This window comes from Chroicocephalus ridibundus, chromosome 4, assembly GCF_963924245.1.
Source record: "Chroicocephalus ridibundus chromosome 4, bChrRid1.1, whole genome shotgun sequence".
Lineage (NCBI taxonomy): Eukaryota > Metazoa > Chordata > Aves > Charadriiformes > Laridae > Chroicocephalus > Chroicocephalus ridibundus.
Genome location: NC_086287.1, coordinates 30,202,863 through 30,223,558, shown reverse-complemented (window position 1 = coordinate 30,223,558; position 20,696 = coordinate 30,202,863). Strand labels below are relative to the sequence as shown.

At 40.7% G+C, this 20,696-nt stretch overlaps 1 long non-coding RNA gene across 1 annotated transcript in view; it reads right to left on the bottom strand.

Moving 5' to 3' along the window:
* LOC134515323 (uncharacterized) overlaps nucleotides 1-20,696 on the bottom strand; it is a 232,986-nt gene that overhangs the window by 4,216 nt on the left and 208,074 nt on the right. The gene's annotated exons all lie outside the window — the stretch shown is intronic.

Here is a 20,696-nt window from a genome sequence, read left to right as displayed (position 1 = left end):
TTTAAGAGAGAGGCTTGAAGTATTTGCTTGAAAATGGGCAAGGGACACAGACTAGGAAGAATAAATTCAAGAGAGAGCAGCTGTGAGATGGAGAGGCAGCAGATGCTTGTCTACACAAGCAGTTAATTCAAAATGAAAAAAAATAAAAGGAAGGAAGAATATTCTGAGCCTAGTGAAATAATTGTTGTCATGGAGGTTATGGGAGATAAATATTCCTGTTATAGAAATATTTATTGCCATTCTTTTTGTGAGACTGGCCAGACTAAAAAGGTTCTAGTTCACTTTATTGATGCATTTTCCGCCTTTCCCTTTTTAAATAATGCCTTTTCTTGAAGGATTTCCTTCTCAATAAAGTCTAACGTTTTAAATGTTCCTCATTGATTGCTCGCAAAAGATAGAAGCAGAGACTTTAGATTTTGTATACTATAGAGAGGAGAGAGATTTTAGACGATCTCGCTGTATGGCACATAGTTTTTTTCCTCTTTTGTTTATCATGGTAAAAAGACCAGCAGTGCCGTTCTTTGCACTTATACATTAAATGTGTGTCCAGCAGTACTTGCTTTTGCTATCCTAAATGGTTCTATGTGCATAAAATGGTACCTAGGATCCTGAAATTTTACATGACATAAAAAACACAAGGAAGTTATCATTATGCTCTGGAAGAAATACATTTAAAAGTAGATAGGCTCAAGAAACAAAATTAGTGTCTGCCTACGGACTTCCCGCACTCGAAGATGTGGGGTATACAGAACTGGGGTGTCAGTCTGTGTCTAATTGAATCAGGAAAATTACAATCATATTTCAACTAAAGAAATGCTTATTTTCCAGAAATGGCTCATGGTCTAAGTAGTGGATGTGTATTACCTGTATTTCTTTCATGCCAGGGTTAAAATCCTAGCAGGTCTGACAGTTTTTCACAGTTTAAATGAAATAACCATCTCTGTTATGACATACGAGAATGTTGTTTTTCAAAATTAAGGTCTATCAATGCTAAAGGCATCAAAAACTGACTGTTTCCATGAAGAACAAAACAAGCTTCTACTTAGCAAACTCATTTCAGGACACACAGTCACATATTTCATGCATTAGCAATTATGCATCCACAAGGTAGAACTGATCTACATCTTCATCCACATGCAGGTTTTGTTATTATGATTATTGTAATGTTATTTTTATATTATGGTTGTGTGTCAGGCCCTGATTTCATTGTATTATTAGTGCCGTTAGATTATATCATATAATATCAGCAAAGATACAGTCCTTGCACTGCAGATATTAATATCTCAGGGCTGCAGACAACACGTAAACATCATGTGTCTCCAGTAGAGCTGTGCAGAACGACTCCCATCTGAGTCTACAGCTAATCTGTTCTGGGGTGGGTGTGTGTATGGAAAAGCAAAAGTGCACACATGCAAACCGCATACCCATATGCAATGAGTATGCATATGCTCATTCTGCTCATATCTGAACATTTGTGGTTATTCATCCCCTGACATTCTGGGAATCCTTGAGAAGGATATACAATCTATTCATATGATAAAATAAAGCCCTAAGTATTGTTTAGCTGAAGACAAAACCAATTAATATCCATTTAATCATATTTAAAATAAGCCATGAATAATAGGATGTGAAAACAAAAGGTGGCCTCCCTTCCTGGCACCATTTTAGAGTGATGCCAGCCAGAGGCTGCCCTTGAATGAAGATTTTCAGTGTGCAGAGATTGTCCATGGACTGTCATCCCTGCTCCGCTTGTTTCAGATTTCAACCACCATATACGTTGTCTACTTCTATGTGGTACAAAAGCACAGTCGGAGTAATTTGTTCCTCAGTGCTCATCAGATATAGTCTAAGGTGAGGAGGAGGCTCGGATCTGCAGGAATTTATTTTAGGTACCGATGAGCACTACAGGCCAAGTTCCCTGGGAGTCTGGTTCATACTCAGTAGCATTTGCCCGGGTGAGGCAGGCAAGTAGCAGCGCATATTGCGTGCCGTTGCTTCAGCTGCCTATTACTCAGGATGATAGCCTGCAATCCAGATGCACCTCTTGGCACTTGAGTTCAAAGGGCCTCAGTTTCATATTCGTTGAATAGAAAAGGTCAATAAGAGGTGAGAGACAACGGAATGTTAATAAATAATAAAGGAATGAGAGCTGCAAGTGGTTGACCCATCCCTGCTGATGTGCTATCGATCAGAACTAGAAGAGAAATGTCAAGCCCTTCCCCACCCAGAGGTCTAGGAAAGCTTCTGACGTTTGTCAGTAAAAGATAAGAATCAGACCAAGAATATATTAGCAGATGCCAGAGGGAATAAAGCATAAACAACCCAAGAACAATAGTTACTGTGTCAGCTACAAGTAAAATACGCTTATTTGGCAGAACACGTTCTCCTTATGCCCATTCCTTCAGGGCAGTCTGGGCATGCCAAAGAGACTTCTCCTGGGAGGAGAGGTCAGGTGCAAGGATACTGCATAAGGGTAAGGTGGCAGGTTCATGGGACTGCAGCTGTGCCCCCGGTGGAAGGCGGGAACGAAGGTTCAAGGGCAATGGATTTGCTTTACACAGACTTTCCACGCTGCATATATTCTGGCTGGGAGGTGTCCGTCCTTCATATTTTACCCTGAGGGCACCCAACTGGATCTATGAAGGACTCTAGGCATCAGGCTACCATTTCTAATTCAAGAATGGATCTTCAAAGCCTCTGCTATGCCATGATTTAACCCTCTAGGGGCAGCTCCCCTACATACCCATTTTCCTTCCTGTAAAGTACATTTTTCCCATTAGACACGTGTACAGCTTGACTTCACACTTGGTATGTTAAGAATTGTCCCTTCTGTGTTATTCTTATTCTTTGATCTCAGATGAATCAAATCATCTAAACACACCTACTGCATAAAGTCTTGCACAAAATGCAGTCAAATAGCAAAAGGACGGATAAGGGAAATCCTGTAGCCTGAAGGTTAAGGCATTTTTCATGATGAAGCAGAGTTACTACTGCTGCAGTGATTATTTCTGTATTTTATATCCACTGAAAAAAAAATTATCAGGAGAGACTGATACAGAAACCCATCTGAGATTGCCTGATCTTCTCCTGAAGCATGGGGTTTTGCTTTCCATCCCTGCTCCGCAGTTTGACAGAGAAAGGATTTGAGCATATACCTCTGACATTCAAGTAAGCCTATTAATCACTGAGCTGTCTTTTTTTTCCCTTTTTCTTATTTAGAGAGACTGACTACATACCAGTTTTCTGATGTATTGGAAGTCAACCAGGGGGGATTTGGACTAAACAAACCTCTTTTCCTTCCCTCTTCCCTGCCAGAAAGGGCTTCGGTGTGTCTTCATCTTCAAACGAGCTAGGAACACGGTGCATTTGACATAGATTGTTCCTTTGAAGTCGATACTAAATTGAGGCCTGTCTACAATATTCAGATTGCGTTACAAAGGAAAGAGCTCTTGCAGAAGCATCTAGAGAACCAGTGCTTTTATGGAAATGTTCTCTATTAGTCTCCTGCCACATCAGGATCAGGATGGCAGTGTTTGCTGCTGTAAAGCCAGTGAGAATCATCCACTTTTAAATATATTGGTTTTAGTCTTACCCTTGCTTTGTGCCAGTGTATGAAAAAGGGATTTTTATTCTTTAGTGTTTAAATATTAAAAAAAAAAGGAAAAAAAAAAATCCTTCCTTCAGTAATTCACAAAGACTTTCTATTTCAGTGCAATAAAACTTAGGGGAATGAATATACTTAATCTTAGCTAAAATCTCAACATTATGTTTTAATAAAGACACTGAAGTAATTGTGACTTCAAGCCACTCGTCACAATGGATAACATTTCCAGGGGAAACAGGAAGGGGGCTTGGTCGGTGTTTTTGATTTAGCCAGACTCCTTTGGTGGGAGACAGGCCAGGGAGACAGACGGACAAGATAAAGCTTCTGACTCCGAATCACCCAGACAGACTGGCGGTATTAGTCATTAAAAAGAATTTATCCTGTCCTTCTGACACTGTAAAGTTTAGCTTACCAGTTTAATTATAATTTTTAGTTTGGGGTATTTTTTTATGTGAGGGGAGTATCCCATAAGCACAGGAAAAGTCTGTAAGAGCCACTGGATTTTCAGATTCTCTCAGGAAAATAAGTCAAACAGGATTAAGGAATCTTATAATAATTTAAATTAGTTTCTTTCTAGGTCAAGCAAATGTTACATGAAACATCCTTCCTTGAAAAGTAGGCTTTATATAGACTTTTAACTTTAAACTGCAAGTTTAAACTTGTATAGTCACATATATTAATTGCATGTATATAGGCAATGCCAATTCAGGGGTGTGCTTGAATACGTTCATTGCTGAAATGCTGGATTTATGGCAGGTGGGCCAGAGGGCCGTGAAACCTTGCTCTCCTCATCCCAAAGGGACTGAAATGCTCCTACTGTTCAGTAATCTTGTATGCCTGTCACCATTAATGTTCCCCCTAATTTATTGCTTTGTGTGTGACAAATGACCTCCTGAATACTAATGTGAAACTTGTAGCCCTAATTCGCACAAGGCTGGTAGTGGGACAGGAAAATAAATGAGTTTGTAAGTCCTCTCTGTGCTTTTGATATTCTGGGGCTCGCTCAGTTCATGGAGTAACCTTCTACAGCTTCATGGCTTCTTCGCCATGTTAGAAAGTAAGAAAAAGTTATTTTGCAGTGCAAAATGTGTTCCTGACAGGCCCCCGAATTACACTGTGTCCAAGGAAACAGAGCTGCATCACTGACAGAGACTTCTTGTACAAAAACCTCAAGCAGACTGAAAACACACCTTCCCAGTCAGGTCGTCATTTTGAATTCTGTCACTCCAGTAACAGGTCAAGAAGGAGGGGAAAAAAGAGAAGCATGGAGAGTACTGTAAATAACCCTTTATGTGACCGGGAGCAATAGTGCACCTCCTGCTCGGGAAGAAAATCCCCAAGAGAAACAGCTTGGCAGTCTGCGTCTATCCCTGTGCTCCAGAGTCCTGTCCAGAAGATACAAAGGAGGCTGATGGAAGTGGGTTGCAGGGCTGGAAGAACACCAGGGTGTCTGGGAGACAGGGGACACATCTCCACTTCCCCCGTCCTGGTCTTTTGGCATTTGCAGGTGGACTTGTGGGGAAACCTGAACTTGTGTTGGCCTGAGAAGTTACCGCCCTCCGTGCACATCCTCCCCTTTGCCCACTGCCCTGGGGCAATAACCTCAGGTGGAGAGCCAGGACAAATCAAGGGGTGCTGGTCTTCCCCCTGTCACATCCGGGTTTTCTAGCTCCTGCCTTTCTTGGTCATTGCAGTGGTCACTAGTAAACCTGGTCGTGGGTACAGCTGCACCTGGCACAACCTGCTCACTTCTGTGGCTCTGGTCAGGGCAGCTGCCTGTTCAGGGGCTGGAAGTGCTGTCCCATGGCTGTGTCAACCTGCTGCACATGACACGTAACACATCCTCAAATAGGCAGGCACATAACCTTCGCTGGAGGAAAATTCAATTGCTCCTGTGCTGACAGAAAGGGAATTCAAAGAGTGATCAGGTGTGGGTAAAACAGCTCAATTTTAAAGCCTGAATGAAGAAAGACAAGTATTTTGTAGTCGTGCACCGTTCTTACTCTCTTTATAGTGCCATATTTCCTCAGGTGATCTATTTGACTCCAGCTTGTTCTCCATGGTATGGCTTACAGATTATTCCTAGTGCACACAAACAATAGATTCTCTGCCTGAATGGCCAAGGCCTCCCTGTATGTAAATTGTACCACTTAAAACAACTCTGTGCCTGAAAAGCAGGGTAAGGGGCTGAGTGAGCAGGGATCATAGCAAAAGAATGAGAGACGTGCTTGGAAGCTGAAGGAAAGTGGTCTACCCAAGTGTGTGCACATAAGAACTGTATAAATATGGATATGTGGAAAAGAAAATCCTTACTCTCATTTAAAGATGTGGGAATTTTACCTCTAGATTCAGAAAGGCTAGAATGCCTGCCAAAGCACATCAGAAAGCATAAATTAATGATTTCTGGAAAAATCACTGAAATGGAAATGTCATTTTTAATTTTTTTTTTCCAAAAAGAGAAAACAACATTTCTATTTTAGAAGAATGCATTTGAAAAAGATCTATTTTGGTTTGATATTGCCTTGTTACTGCCCATAGCAGAAGTGAAAAATGGCTATTATCCAGTGACAGAGAAGTAGGTTACTGAAATTACAGGGGCTTTAGCGTTCCAGCATGCCTGACACTAGGCCTGATTTCTGTTCTTAAGATAAAAAGATTTGATATGGTTCTGTAGAGTACCAGGGAACTTTCTTATTATCTTCACATTATAAGCATTTAAAAAAAAATATGTACACAGTCTGGAGAGAGACTGGTACAGCGTACTGATGATAGCCTAAGGCCCTCGTCTGCTTCATTGTCCTAATGCCATAATTCTTAAGTTGAATAGCCTCAGGATGTCCTGCCCATGTCTAGGCAAGGAGTCAAGCCTAATTCTCATTCCTGCAGTCATCTGCCTGATAATGGCTAAAGCCTTGGTGGCTGTGGGGCAGTATGCACTGCAGTTACCTATGGCGTATAAATTCTGCAGAAAAAGCAAGCAGTTATTTTTCCAGCACTCTCTGCTTGGTGCATGCCTTCAAAAAGAAAGTATAAAAAAGGAGACAGGCAAGAGTTGAATTTATTATCTTGATTTTATATGGATGAGCCCTTGGAAGGACTGAATGGCAGTGAAATCAACACTCATAAACAGAGCAGGAACAAAGGTTCATGGTATAAGCTGTTTATTTTGTTCTTTGCTTGCAATTCTTGTGAATACACAATTAAAACACTAAGCAGCTGTTACCTCCTGTTTGTGGCTTAGAACAAAGGCCCAGCAAACCACAATTCAAGCCTGTCCTGAGCTGAAGAAAACTCACGGCTTCCCCAGAATACTGGGGCAAATGGGGCAAATTTTACTTCCAGGTTTTCTGTTGGCTTTGCAGATCAGGTGTGCTGATAGCACCATGAAAGTTTTGGGTTATCTCCTCTTGCCGTAGCACAGTCTGAAATCCTTAGCAGAATCCTCATGAACAAACATTCTCCTTGAAGAACAAATTGTATCACAGCCATGTTCTTAATTTCTCATTCTATTTGTCATTTAATTTTTCATCTAAAACAACAGAATTGCTGTCTACCTTTCCTCATGGTCTTGAAAAAGACACAAACTTGTTGGTATTTTGGAATAAAATCTCAAAACAAGCAAGGAAGGACCCTGTAATCCTTATTTTGCTTCTGAATTTACCCTAAAGAATACTGCAGGGCGATACGGAAACACCACCACCACATTTAATTTTAATTAATATCTATTTCTTGTACTGACTGAAGACAGTGGGATTGTTGATGCCTTTCAATGTCCTTGTGTCTGTTTGCTTCAACTCTTTCCTTCAGCTGAAGAGGTGAATAGTTAAGTGAGGCTATGCATATGGTTAAGTCTTTGTTGAAATTCTTGAGCTGATCTGCTTATTATGGCATAGGAGAAAGAACGTAGGGGAGATATCTTGGGGGTCTTTGGAGGCATTGGTCTGGGAGAATGGAGGCAACTGTACTGCTGGTTTGGAGGGGTCAAAGAGAAAGCCATCGCTTGCTTTCTATGCTTAGAAAGCACGCCAAAGAGGCAGGCAGGGGAAAATCATTGCTTTAGCATGGTCAGGTCGAAAGATGCTCAAGAGCACACATTGTGGTTGGGCCTAAACCCAGCCATCTGGTAAATGTTGCTCTAGAAAATGCTCATGAAGTCTTTAACCAGTAGATCTGCAATCCTTAGTCAACGGATCTTTGCAATCTGTGCCCTTTGGATCCAAGGTTCTGCAGGTATCTAGTAGGTTTTAAAAAAATCAATGAAATAATCTTTGATCACACTATTAAAATAGCTTATTGCCAGGTGATGGCCCAAAAGCAGTTTCCTAAACTGTTTCAAAGACTTTTAAAAATACAATGAAGGAAAACATTGCTTTTTAATGTTAAATTTCAAAAGGCGACATCAAAGAGAGAAAGAAAGAGCTGCTTCTGTTGCCTTAATAGAGATGCATTCATAATAGTGCAGAACTCTGAATGTCAAGCTTAAGTGCCTCAAATACCAATATCGACAGATTTCTCCAGAGATCATATGCAGCTATATTAGCTAAAAGACTAAAGCACCATTTCTGGAAGATGTTGAATTTCCTTCAACTCCCTTTGAACTCAGTGGGAAAGATAAGGGTGGTCAGGGCAGGAGAAATTATAAAGGTATTGGATAATGGCATTCATCAGCTTGCTTCCTAAAATGCAAACTCCTTTGGGTTTCTTTTTTTTTCTCATCACTTCTGGATTAAAGCTCAGGGAGAGGGTAGAATATTAAAATGCCATCCAATTTATAATTGGTTACTAAAGTCAATTCGCAGATGACCTTGAAAAAAGAATTAATCCAGCAAGTTTATAAAAGAGGATGACCCAGTCATTCTGATTAACATCAGAGCAGGTGATGGAACAGTGATGTGGTGGGAGTGACGGAAGACAGAGAAGATTAAAGCACCCAATATGTTAAAGGATTTCTTTAGAAATTTTCTCTTCCCTTGCATCCTGACAAAAATCCACAGATTCCAGTTGACAGTATAAATGTATTATAAATTCAGTATCTGGTCAACAGCTCTTGCTACATGTAAAGCAGACAATTTAAAATTCTGTGAAAGTATTATTAGTTCAGATTTTTCCATATTAGCAGGAGACACTCTGTATAAAAATGTAAACCAAATTCATGAACACTCAAGAATCTAAAATTTATTTCTAGGATTTTTTTCCTATCTTTTAAAGCAAACTTTTATTAAATCACTTTACCCTGGGAGAAGACTTAAGCTGTGAGAAGTAACAGACAGGTGGAGGGTGGTGAGAGAAAGGTTTTTCCTCAACATTGTTAGAAACAGGATAAAATTGGATGTACTGAATTGGTTAATATTGACTTTGAGACGTGGAACTTTGGAGTTTTTCTTAAATCAGACAGTTATGCATCTTCAAAAGTTTCATCCTTGAGTATCCGGAAGGGACTGACTACCATTCACACTTTTTTACTAACTAGAAGTTTAGAAGCTTAATTGGATGGAGAGGAGACAGAAAAATCTGAAACCAGCTTTACAGGGTAAAACAGAATCTTGAGGAAACTGAAGACCAAAGGGAGCCCGAGTGGCTGGCTGTTATGAAATACTCATAGTTCAGATGCCTCATTGCTGCAGTAAGCTTAGTTAGATGCTTTTAAAATTTCTTATATTGGGTGACTTCCTGAGAAAACTTTTAAAGGAAACGGAAAACTTCAGCTACATTAAATGGCTGTGTTCTGATTTCACATATTTTCCAGGTGAGTGCGGAAGTACCTCCAATTCTACAGCTCCTTAGAAGGCGTTCCCAAGGGCAAGAAGACGACCATGTTCAAAGTCTTAGAAGCTGGAAAAGAAGGGAAACATTTTCTAATTTCTAGCTACATATTGAGGAGCACTTTCAGGGCTGAACCTTGAAAAGTTTAGTGCAGACTTCCATAGCCTTCATATCAGATAAGCCAATGTAGTACTGTATAACAATAGAATCAATGAACGTGAACAGTAGGCATACATTTATTATTTTTTTTAATGAACAAAACACTGCACCGAACATACAATTTCTTCCTCAAGGTAGGCTGAGTGACAAATGATTGTCGTGTTGCTTAATATACTCCTGGAGGCTTTCCCATGAAATATGTAAAATCCAACCAGAAGAGAAAATGGCCTTGCAGAAGTGAAAACTTTGTTTCAAATCAGCAATAGTACACCTGCTCCAATGAATTTTAACCTATTTTTAATCCTCCATGGCCTGGCAAAGTCTGTATATAGATATTAGAGAGGGAGATGCACATATGTAGACTTGTGGCTGAAACATCATCACAGAAAATAATTTGTAGGGGTTGGCATCTCCAATAGATAGTTAAGGCAGGTTTTCTGTCGGGCAGAGCTGCAAATGCATAAATATTAGTGGCTAAGGACCAGATTCCGGTCCTGAAATATTGTCACTTTCACTTGAACTTTTTATCTAATTATTGTCCCAAATTAGCAGGAATCTTTGTAAAACTGAAGGCAACAGAGCCAAATAACCTGCTGTTTTAATCCTCTGTGGCTTTCTCATCTGTCAGTTATTAATCCCTATTTAATTACAGCAATGCATACAGTTGTTATGAAACCTTACTTAAACTTGATTTGCTTTCTACAGATGCAGTGATCTTTCTCACATTAGTAGACTGAATATGAAAACCGCTTTTAGTACTAGATTTGCTAATGCTTTGGGTTTTGTAGCTGATAAATAACTGAAGAATTCTGCCTTTGGATTTTGCAGGAACTGTTGTTTATTCCATATTTTTAGCTAACATAATAATTAAGTTTATTGTTTGATACTGAACCATTTTATTTTTCTCTGTGTCAGGTTAATGATATTTTCATTTGATTTTAGCTGAGGTTTTAATTTTAGAAATTATACGCAATTGGGCAATTTTGTCAAACATTTCTTAACTAGACAGATAGTGAAAATAAACTTTATGGTTTATTACTTTATTACTGTTCTCATATTCTTCAAAATAAAAACACTTGGAAGTGTTTATTTTCTTTAGGGACAAGCACTGCATTTAACTACATATTCAGAAGTGCCCAAGCCATTTTTTGCTTGTTACTTTTATTATCCTGTATGTAATAAAAGTCATTTACTATAGTGACAGATATGTCACACTTATCTGAATACAAGTCACACCAACCCCTAAATCCTTTTTTTTTCCCCCCTCAAAAAAGGAAACACAGAAACTGCCATAGCGGCTCCACCAAGTGGATCATCTAGTTCAATATCCTATTTCCAACAGCAGCCAACACCAAATGCTTCAAACGGACACAAAAACCAGACCCTTGAATTAAAGACTACTGAACATACTGAAGAGATTTCTGCACAGCCTAGTTGGATTAGATGATGTGAGGTTGGACTAGATGATCTTTCAAGGTCCCTTCCAATCCAAACCATTCTATGATTCCATGATTCTGTGAATGTAAGGGAAGTTAAGGTCTTCAAGCATTATTTCCTTCAAAATAGGAGAGGTAACTTTTCTTCTTAGACCTTTAGACTGTCACAGAACAATTCAATACATAAAATTTTACATATAGTCATACCTCACTAAGGATCTATCCTCTGGGGATTAGGGATAACGTAACAGTTATAGCTATTTCTAAGTTTCTTACTTGTATGGTAAAAAGGAAAAGGAAAAGACTAAGAGTTAATTGTGTCATTGCCTGTAGCATTAAGGAGTTTTGTTAAACACCAATTCATCATGCTTAAGTGATACAACTGGTGGAAGAGGCTCCGCTTCACTTCAGTGATAAGTCTGTCTGTCTTCTCGTCCTTGACAACCTTAGAAACAAGTATTAATGCAGAATTCCAAAAGTATCAGTTCATTCATCAGACGTGAAGAGTACAGTTTGAGAGGTTTAAAGAAAAATCAGCTGAAGTTTCAGGCTTGCTGCTCTAAGGGAATTTTAAAAATCGGTTTGTGTGACCTAAACTCACAGAAAGGTTTGTGATGGTCTGGTCAGATCAGGGATACAGAGCAGCTTCTACTCTATGTTACATTATTCTATATAAAAAATTGTCTAATTGGGTGTATAATCCACAAAGTCACCCCGTGTCTGTACTTTCAGTTTATAGTCTCAGGAAACCCGTTACAGTTCACTTGAACATACATTTTTATTCTGCGTCTTTGATAGTTCACTCTATACAACAGGGTGCTTATGAGCAGATACATCTGTAATACTTTTTGAAGTACGTCTTACCAATATCTAACTGTGATGTTACCACAGCTGCATTATCGAAATTGCTTTATAACAATCCAAACATACTGAAAGAAGGAAGAGCTGCTCTGGAGGTGGTGTGGTGTGGCCAGGTAGACACTGGGTTCTGCTCCCTGGCAGAGCTCCCCCCCGCAGTGGGCTGTGTCTCCTGTGCTCCGCTTTGCGGGCAGCTTTCCCTGCCTCCCAGCGCCCCGGCACAGCCTGCCCCAGGAGGATGCGCATCTTTAGCTAGCTCCCTTTGGAGCCCTGAGTGAGCCAGTGAAGGAAATGGGATCTGCTGGACCTCACAGCTTTTAATTTTATTGCTGTTTCTGTTACTCCTTTCCCTTCCCTAATGCCATGTGACAAGTTTGGGGAAACAGTGGGAAGGACAGGCTCATTTTAGGCTTCATGTATCCTTTCTCTTTCAAAAGCTGGATGTCGGCCATTGCTTACGTTTCAGCCTCCTTTTTCCCCCAAGTACACCAGGATCCCAGTGGCTTTATGCAGCTCTCAGAAATGAGCATTTGCAGCAGTTTCTGGGTCCCGGGCTCAGCCTGCTGCAATGTTGTTTCCCTTTAGCAGAGCACAAACATCTTCTCTTTGCTTCTGAAATATGGCTGGGCTGTGCTACAAGCTCAGTGTGCTGCTTAGAGATGCCAAGGCTTACACACAGTTTTTCTTTTGTTGTTTCTGGTGCTGCTGAAAAATTCTCCCCGCTTCTTTAATTTCTTAGCTGTGGGTGAGATTCTTGGCGAACAAGAAAATGTGTTGCTGTCTAGGGCCCCAATCTCACAAGGTGAGAAATTCTCAATAAATCATGACTCTAGCAAATGCTGAGATTGTCAATACACCGTAGGATCAGAGATTAGCACATAGCTCCATGTTACTTAGTAGGCAGTACTGGACATGCTGCTGTCTTAAATCCAAATGCTTTCTGGAGCCTCCCTGGCAGGAGACTTTCATTTATCTGGAGGAGGTCACACCCCTTAACCTTTTCCTGACTTCAGGCTCCTGGGAGAGAGGTGATTTCTTTTGCAGTCCTTGCTTGAAATTACTATTTCAACATTTTATCAAATGACTGTTTAATTTAATGCTCAAACAGGTTTAGAAGTCAGTTCCCAATGCTATTCCTTCTCTAACAAACACCTGAACTTCCAGCCTGGTGTCTTGTGCACAGCTCTTGGACATCATCTTCCTCTTAAGTTCTTCAAGTACTGCAGGGAGAGTAAATCAGCTTCAACTGAAAGCAGCAAAAGCACTTTCTTACATTTTGCTTAATTGGTAGCCAGATGGTTAGGCTGTGCTTCTCTGCCAGGAGAGACATGATGACGAGCGCCCTCCTGAGAGGGAACTGAGCCCCCGTTTCCTATTCCCTGGCTGACACAGTGACTTGGGCGCAGAGGGACTCCTGTGGCACCATTTGTGGTAGAAGCAGAATCAGCACATGTTTTTGAAGCGTGTCTCCGAGACCAAATACTTCAAGTGGTAGAAGCAAAGTAGGCTCTGTGGTATTTTAACACACTGCAACAAAGCTCTTTATGACCATAATTTGCATTAAAAATGGAGTGAGATCAGAACTGGACGTGTAGTTTTTCAAGTTTGTATCTTCAAATAATGTTGATATACTTCACACAGAGTATCTCATCTCAATTCTGTTTATGGTGATTAATAAAACATGTAAGTGCCGGCATTGACTGTTTTCAAACTGCTTGTTAACACTTGTTCATTTGACAGATTTTCTGAGCAAGAGGGTATGAGAACACTGCCACTCTTGTTTGTGCTAAAAATGTCAGACTTTATGTTATGTTAAACATTTGTGTTACAGCACAATTAAGAAAATCATCTCCTTTTTACTCAGTAAATGCAATCTACTAATATAATTTTGCAGTAACTATTTCAAATTCCTTTGCTATACTAATAACTGCAGGAATGTTTAGGAAAGCTATCATCATTTATAACACATATTTAATTTAAGGAGAACTAGATGTTTTTAATGGCTGCTCACTTACTCCATGATTAGACTACATATAAGTCTTAGGTAAAATTAAAGAGGGAGAAGTGCAGTGTTCAGAACTTGACACCATGCAGGGCTCAGCACATCCTCTTCTCCGTTAGCTTTAGGAACAAGCTATCTTGAAAACAAGATGAGGAAAAAAGTCATCCTCCCTTTTTTTCCCCTTCCCACAAAACATCTTTGAAATCTTGGGCAGACCAACCAGTTCCCAGCCCAGTGATGTGCGAAACAATTTTGGGGTGCAGTGTTGTGTAAAGGGGGCTTTTACAGGATTAAGAACTGAAAACAGGTTTCCAAACTGTCCTGTGCTGGTTAGCAGCCGATGAAAATCCTCTTTGCATAGGACTGGCAGGATGACGATTCCAGTTCAGTGAGTCCTGGAGCCAGTGTCTAATGTCCCAGTAATCTTTTTCCCCCTGAAATGGTTCAAATCACACTAGTAGCAAGGGGAAGAAGGGGAAGGCAAAGAACAAAATAGTAAAGCCTTCAGACACATTCCTGATTTAAAACCTAGAAATGCATTTGTCTAGAAATACAAATAATAATAATAATAAATAATAATAGGACTTGAGCTCAACTACTAGGATTGTACAGAGGTGAACAAAATGGCTATGGTATCAAGGGTACCAGCTAGCAATAACCCACATCACTTCCATGTTCTGAATACAAATGAATATTTCCAGTACTGTTGTCATTACAAATCTCTTTTCAGTTTCAGGTATTACTTTCCCAAGCTCAGATATATTCTTAATTAAAATCAGGTAAAGAAAGCTCCAAGGGCAGCCTATAACAAAGACTCAGAACAAATTATAAAGGCTTCAATAATTGCCACACTGAAGTTTTTTCCAGTAGGTTTAGTTTAAGGGACTGATCAGCTGTCAAAGACAGAAGACTGTAGCTTAAACCTTTTAGTCTTAAAAACTGAATATCTTCACAGCTTTGCAAAAGAATTAATTTGGCTTTACTGGCCTTACTTCAGCCAAATTACCAGTGAAATTAATCACCCTTACAGGTTAGTCCCTACCCACCACAGAATTTTGTCAGATGCCTTGTAATTGCAGCTACAACACACTGCAGGTCAATAAATACTCAGTATTACGTCATAACTTTTAACTGGCTTTATCACTTTAATCTGTCAAGCCGAACTCAGTCTATTATACTGCTAGCCAGTCTCCACTGCATAGCTTTGTGAGAAATCAACTGAGGAGCTTTTCATTTATCTTTGCTCATAGAGCTTGACCCTACAGCGTGCCAAATTTCATCAGCTCCCAGGGAAGTCCTGTGGAATTGAGGCACTTTGTGCCCTTCAAGACCAGATCCTAAATTGAGTTATTAGCTGTACAGTCATGGGGTACCTTACTTTGCTACCTGAAACAAGCTGCAAGAACAAGTAACCTTGCTAGAATCAGCATTTCAGCCCAGGCAGTTTTAAAAAATCAGCAGTCAGGGACCAAACCCTTGGAGCGCTGTGCCCTTCAGCTGCTACTGACCTGGCTGGCTCTTAGAGCCGCTCCGCCCTTCACTTTCTTGCTCAGCACTAACCAGATTCTAGGGTCAGCAGCTGCCATTGCCTTCAAGGTTAGTAGCTTTAAATGGCTGCTGAAACATAAAAAGGCTGTCAGCCTTTGTCTCCCCGTGCAATTATAATGCAGCAGTTAGTTCTTGCCCTAGCAGTCATGAATGGATCAGTCGTGATTTTTCTCAACATTGTTTTCAACTGCCCTTGAAAACTTGCCAACAAAGAGAAAAAAGAAAAAAAATGCTTGCCAAGAATGCAGTGATGAACAGGAGGAAAATATGGGAACGGTGTTTATTTATGGTTAAGGGAAAAATAAGTGAATTTTGCTAAACTGGTGAACAATTATGAAATTAATTCAATCATAATATCCTGGTGGATAGGAGCCTGTGACACTGACTTAATCGCTTAACAGTAATATGACGTGAGTCTTGATGAAATATAATAATGTAAAGTTTTTTCTTGATGGCGTCCCCTTTCCAATTCATATGTGTTGGCTTAGATCTTCATCCCATGGAAGAGGGGGAGTGTGGCTCCTTCCAGAGTCCTCCTTCCTTGGGCTGTGTGGGGTCTACTTCTGTTGCCTAAACATAAGTGCCTAAACATCCCAGGAGTATCTGAGACACCCACATGGGGCTGCAGATATTACACAGGAACTAGAAAATACTTGTGCTCTTTTGAAGAGGCAGTTTACTGCCAGGAGGCGTCTGGCTGAGATGCTTAGATTTCACATAAGACTGCAGGCAGAAAGCAATGGGCTAGGATGGAGCTGGCCTCAGCCAAAAGCACATAGTTTTGGACAATAAAATGACACAGAGATGCAGCAACTGTCAGCTCCTGGACCTCCCTATTTCTCCTAGTATTTATTTCCAAATGTTACTTTTATTGCTCCAAGAAACTGAAATGAGAGAAGATATAATCAATGGCAAGGGAAGACTTTTTGTTACTGTAGTTTTATGTCCCCTATGCCTGATGCTCTGATGTCCCACCATACCAGCTGTGGTGGGTTGACAGTGGCTGGCTGCCGGACCCGCACCCAGCCCCTCTCTCACTCCCCCTCCTCAGCAGGACAGAGGAAGAAAATAAGGTGGGAAAGCTTGTGAATTAAGATAAAGACATGGAGATCACTCGGCAGTTACAATCATGGGCAAAACAGACTCAGCTTGGGGAAGATTAATTTAATTTATTGACAATTAAAAATAGAGTAGGATAGTGAGACACAAAGACAAAACTAAAACCACCTTTCCCCATCTCCCCTTTTTCCAAGGCTCAACTTCACTCCTTTGTTCCTGACTCTTCTTCCTCGTCCTCGCCCCAGCAAGCGGCACAGGGCTTTGGGGAATGGGGGCTGCCATCAGCTCATAGCGCTTTGTCTCTGCCACTCCTTCCTCCTCACAATCTTCCCCGGCTCCAGCCTGAGGGATACAGTCCTTCACAAACTGCTCCAACATGGGAGCAGGAATGACCATTGTGTCTCCGGGATTGTTTCTCTCACATTTTTATTGCTCCTCTTTCACAGCTGCTGTGCAGTGTCTGTTAACGTTTCTTAAATGTTTTCACAGAGGTGCCACCAGCCCAACTGATGGACTGAGCTTTGGGGAGCCGTGGGTCTCTTTTGGAGTTAACTGGAAACAGATCTTCCTGGCATGGGGCAGCCCCTGGACCCTTCTCACAGGGGCCACGCCTGCAGCCCCCCTTGGCCCCCACTAATTCCTTCCCATGGAAACGCAGTTCGTCAGCATCCCTCCTAAGGAGTCCTAATGCTGTATATAAACTCTGAGATTAGGATATGGTTGAGCCTAGCTACTCAGGATTATTGTGACAGCACCTGCTTTGCTTGAAGTTCCAAAAAAGACCCAAAAGCACAAAAAACACCCCAAAAAACCCCAACACCAAACCACCATAGTTCATTTCATGTCCCTGAATAATTGAATTCCTTTTCAAACTTTCATGTCATCCTGGAAAGAACATTTTCAGAAACATCCGTTAAACCGAAAACACTTCACTAAAAACACAATGACTGGTTTGGATATTTGCTTAATGAAAACTTGAACAAGTATTCAATTACTGAAAGCATTTTTTTACTCTATTAACCTTTCCTTTTACCTCTAAAAGATTAAGAGACAATTTATATATTTTCTCAATGACATATCTGCCTATGCCTCCTCATTGGCCACCTACACTTTGACTTGTGAAGGTGTCAAAGAAAACTGTTGTCCAGAAGAGACTGGAGAAGTAATTCAAAAGTGAAGTATTTCTAGTGTTTCTCACATATTTAGATCCTCACCCAGCTGTTAAAAGAAGCTTAAACTGAACAACTGGGGTCTAGATGACAATTTTTGTCCAGCTGAAGGAGTCACCTTACAATTAAACTCACACAGCTGGTTGCTCCAGTAGATCCTTGCAATCCCCTGGCTGTTCCCTGGCTTTTGTCCAAATTCTTGTCTCTGAAGTGCAGAAAGCTGCTGAGTGGTGTAAAAGAGAGACAATGTTCCCTGCCTCATTTCCTTGTGTTTGGCAGCCCCACTTCTTTCACAGGAAGACAAGCTCCAAAAATCTTGTCTGCCAGTAGGAGCATGTTGAAGGGGCCTCTGTTCTCAAGGTGTAAAACCAGGCTTGAACTTTTCCTTCATTCAGAGCAATTACAAGGTAACTCTCGTTGTTAGCATAATGATAATAGGAACTTAATTATCTCAGTGCTTCTGTCAAATGTGGGGGGAATTAGGTGGTGGGTTCAGAAGTTACTGGCAGAGATGTTCGCCTAGGCTGCTAATGGGACTGCATAGAAAATGGCACTCTTGGTGACTCCAATTACAGTGCTAAATATGACTTTTATATAAAATAATTTGCTATAAATTTAGCAGTGTGACCTACAAGACAGGGCTTTGGACTGGGACTTAGGAGAACCAGAGTTTCCAGTTTTGCTGCAGATCTGCATAGTGACTACAGCAAAAAATTTTTCCTCCTGCTGTCTCAGTTTCTCCATCTGTTAAACAACATTAGAGCAGACTGCTTTCAAATAGTACTTTGAAATCCGATTTCAAATGCATATTGCTATTGAGGACCTTAGGCTTATTGTTACAGGGAGGTTAGCAGGCAAACCAATCTGTTTCCCTCCGAGTTTGAAAAGATCTGAATTATAGCAGTCACCATTTATGCTGTGATATAGCTGGTCGCTAGAAGAGGACTACAGCACTTTTGCTCTTTACTTACATCAACCCGAGATGAAGGTGTTTTCTATACTGTTGCCACAAGTGCTGCATGACTGCAGAAATACGTAGAGTTTATTTCATTACCATTACATGGCTTCTCTAAAGGTATGAGTTTTATAGCCCAAATCAACAGGATCGTAGTTTATATAAGAACTAATAAGGTTTGTCTAAACCTGAGGTTTTACTTTCTGTAAAAATTCAAAAAATAGGAACAAAGCTACACATGTAAAACACTTTCTCATTTCAAAGTCTTAGTAGTTTATCAGACTTGTTTTCATTTCAGGTTCTCCCTGTTTCTAATAAGATGTTTAATGTTGTTTTCATTGCAGACTCTCCCTGTTTCTGTTAAGATGTTTAATGTTATTTGCTTAATGCCTTAGATACAGCACTGGAAACAGTCCTGCACTGTCAACAGGATGAAGCAGATGTCCAGAAACTAGACAGCTTTCCATGAATGCATCTAATTATGGGCCATATGCAGCGTTGATAAGCAAGGTAAGTTTTTTATGTGAGTGCTGAAAAATAAAGCATATATGCTGATGTCTAGACTGCCCTAAGGACAGGAATAACACTTGTATCACATTCCTCTTTAGGCTAAGTCCCTATTGGAAGGTTTTAATAAGCCAGTTAGTTAAACCTGTATTTTTGAAGATCATTGTCTTGGGGTATGTCTGATGTTTTCACACTGAGAGCCTTTACCTCTCATCACATACTGCCTAGCTGTTGAGAATTTCTGGAGGGAACTGTCTTGTGATATTAAAAATAAATGCCCAGATAGACCCACCTGCGTTCCAGTTTATCAACAAAATCAAACAAAAACCCAGAAGCCAAGGTCCACATTTCAGTCTACTCATGCCATGGCTATTGGTATATAGTACTGCTGCATAAAAGCATCTTGCTAGGCATGAAAAGTAACATTTTCCAAGGAGTCTGGTTTGCTTTGTGCAGAACAGGATGGCTCCCAAACGTTCACACATTGGTGGGTTCTCTTCCCATTATCAAGAGAGGGACATTTGTGTGATTTCCAGTATTTGGACGTGACTGTCTAGGTTAGGTGAGGCAAAATAATTGCAGTGGTCACAAAGACATGTTTTAGCAGTTATGGTCTTAAAATGGGAATTTGTGTTGGCAACATGAGCTTCTCTGTCACAGGCATTTTTCAAATTGACTTAATCTTAGAAAAGTCTTGTTAAGTATAAATGCCATTTCTAACCATGCAGATTTACTTCAAACACATAGGTGCCTTAATATATGGATAAACTGCCTGGTTCCTGTACTTGTGTGTTGTTGATCCCCTTTGTTAGGAGCCACTGAATCCAGTAGCCTGAGAGAGGCAGAGCTGCAGCAGCTCCGCGTTCCTTGGTGGAGCCAGTAGTATGTATCCCTTGCGGGCACACATGTGCACATACATGATATGCACATATATACGTGGGCAGCCACACAAATTCACTCAGAAACACTCATGCAAATACAGACCGCCTAATCCCGTCCCTCTCTCTGGCAGTTCAGGATGAAGGTCTGTTAGTAGGAAATGTATACACATACATGATATGGATCTGTGCAGTAGCTGGCCCCCGGACCCACAGTTTTCCCAGCTGCTGGCACCTGGACAGGAAGGCCCTGGAGACAGCAGCCCAAATCCATCTGCTGGTACTGAGACCGACACACACAAAGCTCAGATGTATAAAGCTGCATTACCTTCAGCGGCACACTTAATTTGTGTTAGCTGAAATTCCTCCTTAGCGTGGGGAGAGAAAGAAGCTACTGTGTCTATTGCTACCTACATGGTACCTCTGGTCTCTCTGCGCAGACCGGCACTGTGTAATGTTAAGATCCCCAGAGACAGATGTGAATCCATTTCAACATCTCTAGTGGGAACACATGGAAAAGTGGCATGCAATAAGTACTCAGAACAGGCTGTGGGGTCTGAATCACTTCTTGAGATTGAAGGAACACAAAAAGGAAACAAGGCACAGATCCAGATCAAATGATGCTCCATACAGGTAGAGATAAACAACACTCTAGGTGCTCAAGACAACAGAGAGTGCACTATACCTCCTTTAAAATGAATCAGAGTGTTTCGTAGTAATTTAGTTGTGAACTTTCAGAAAATAATTTAATATCCTCC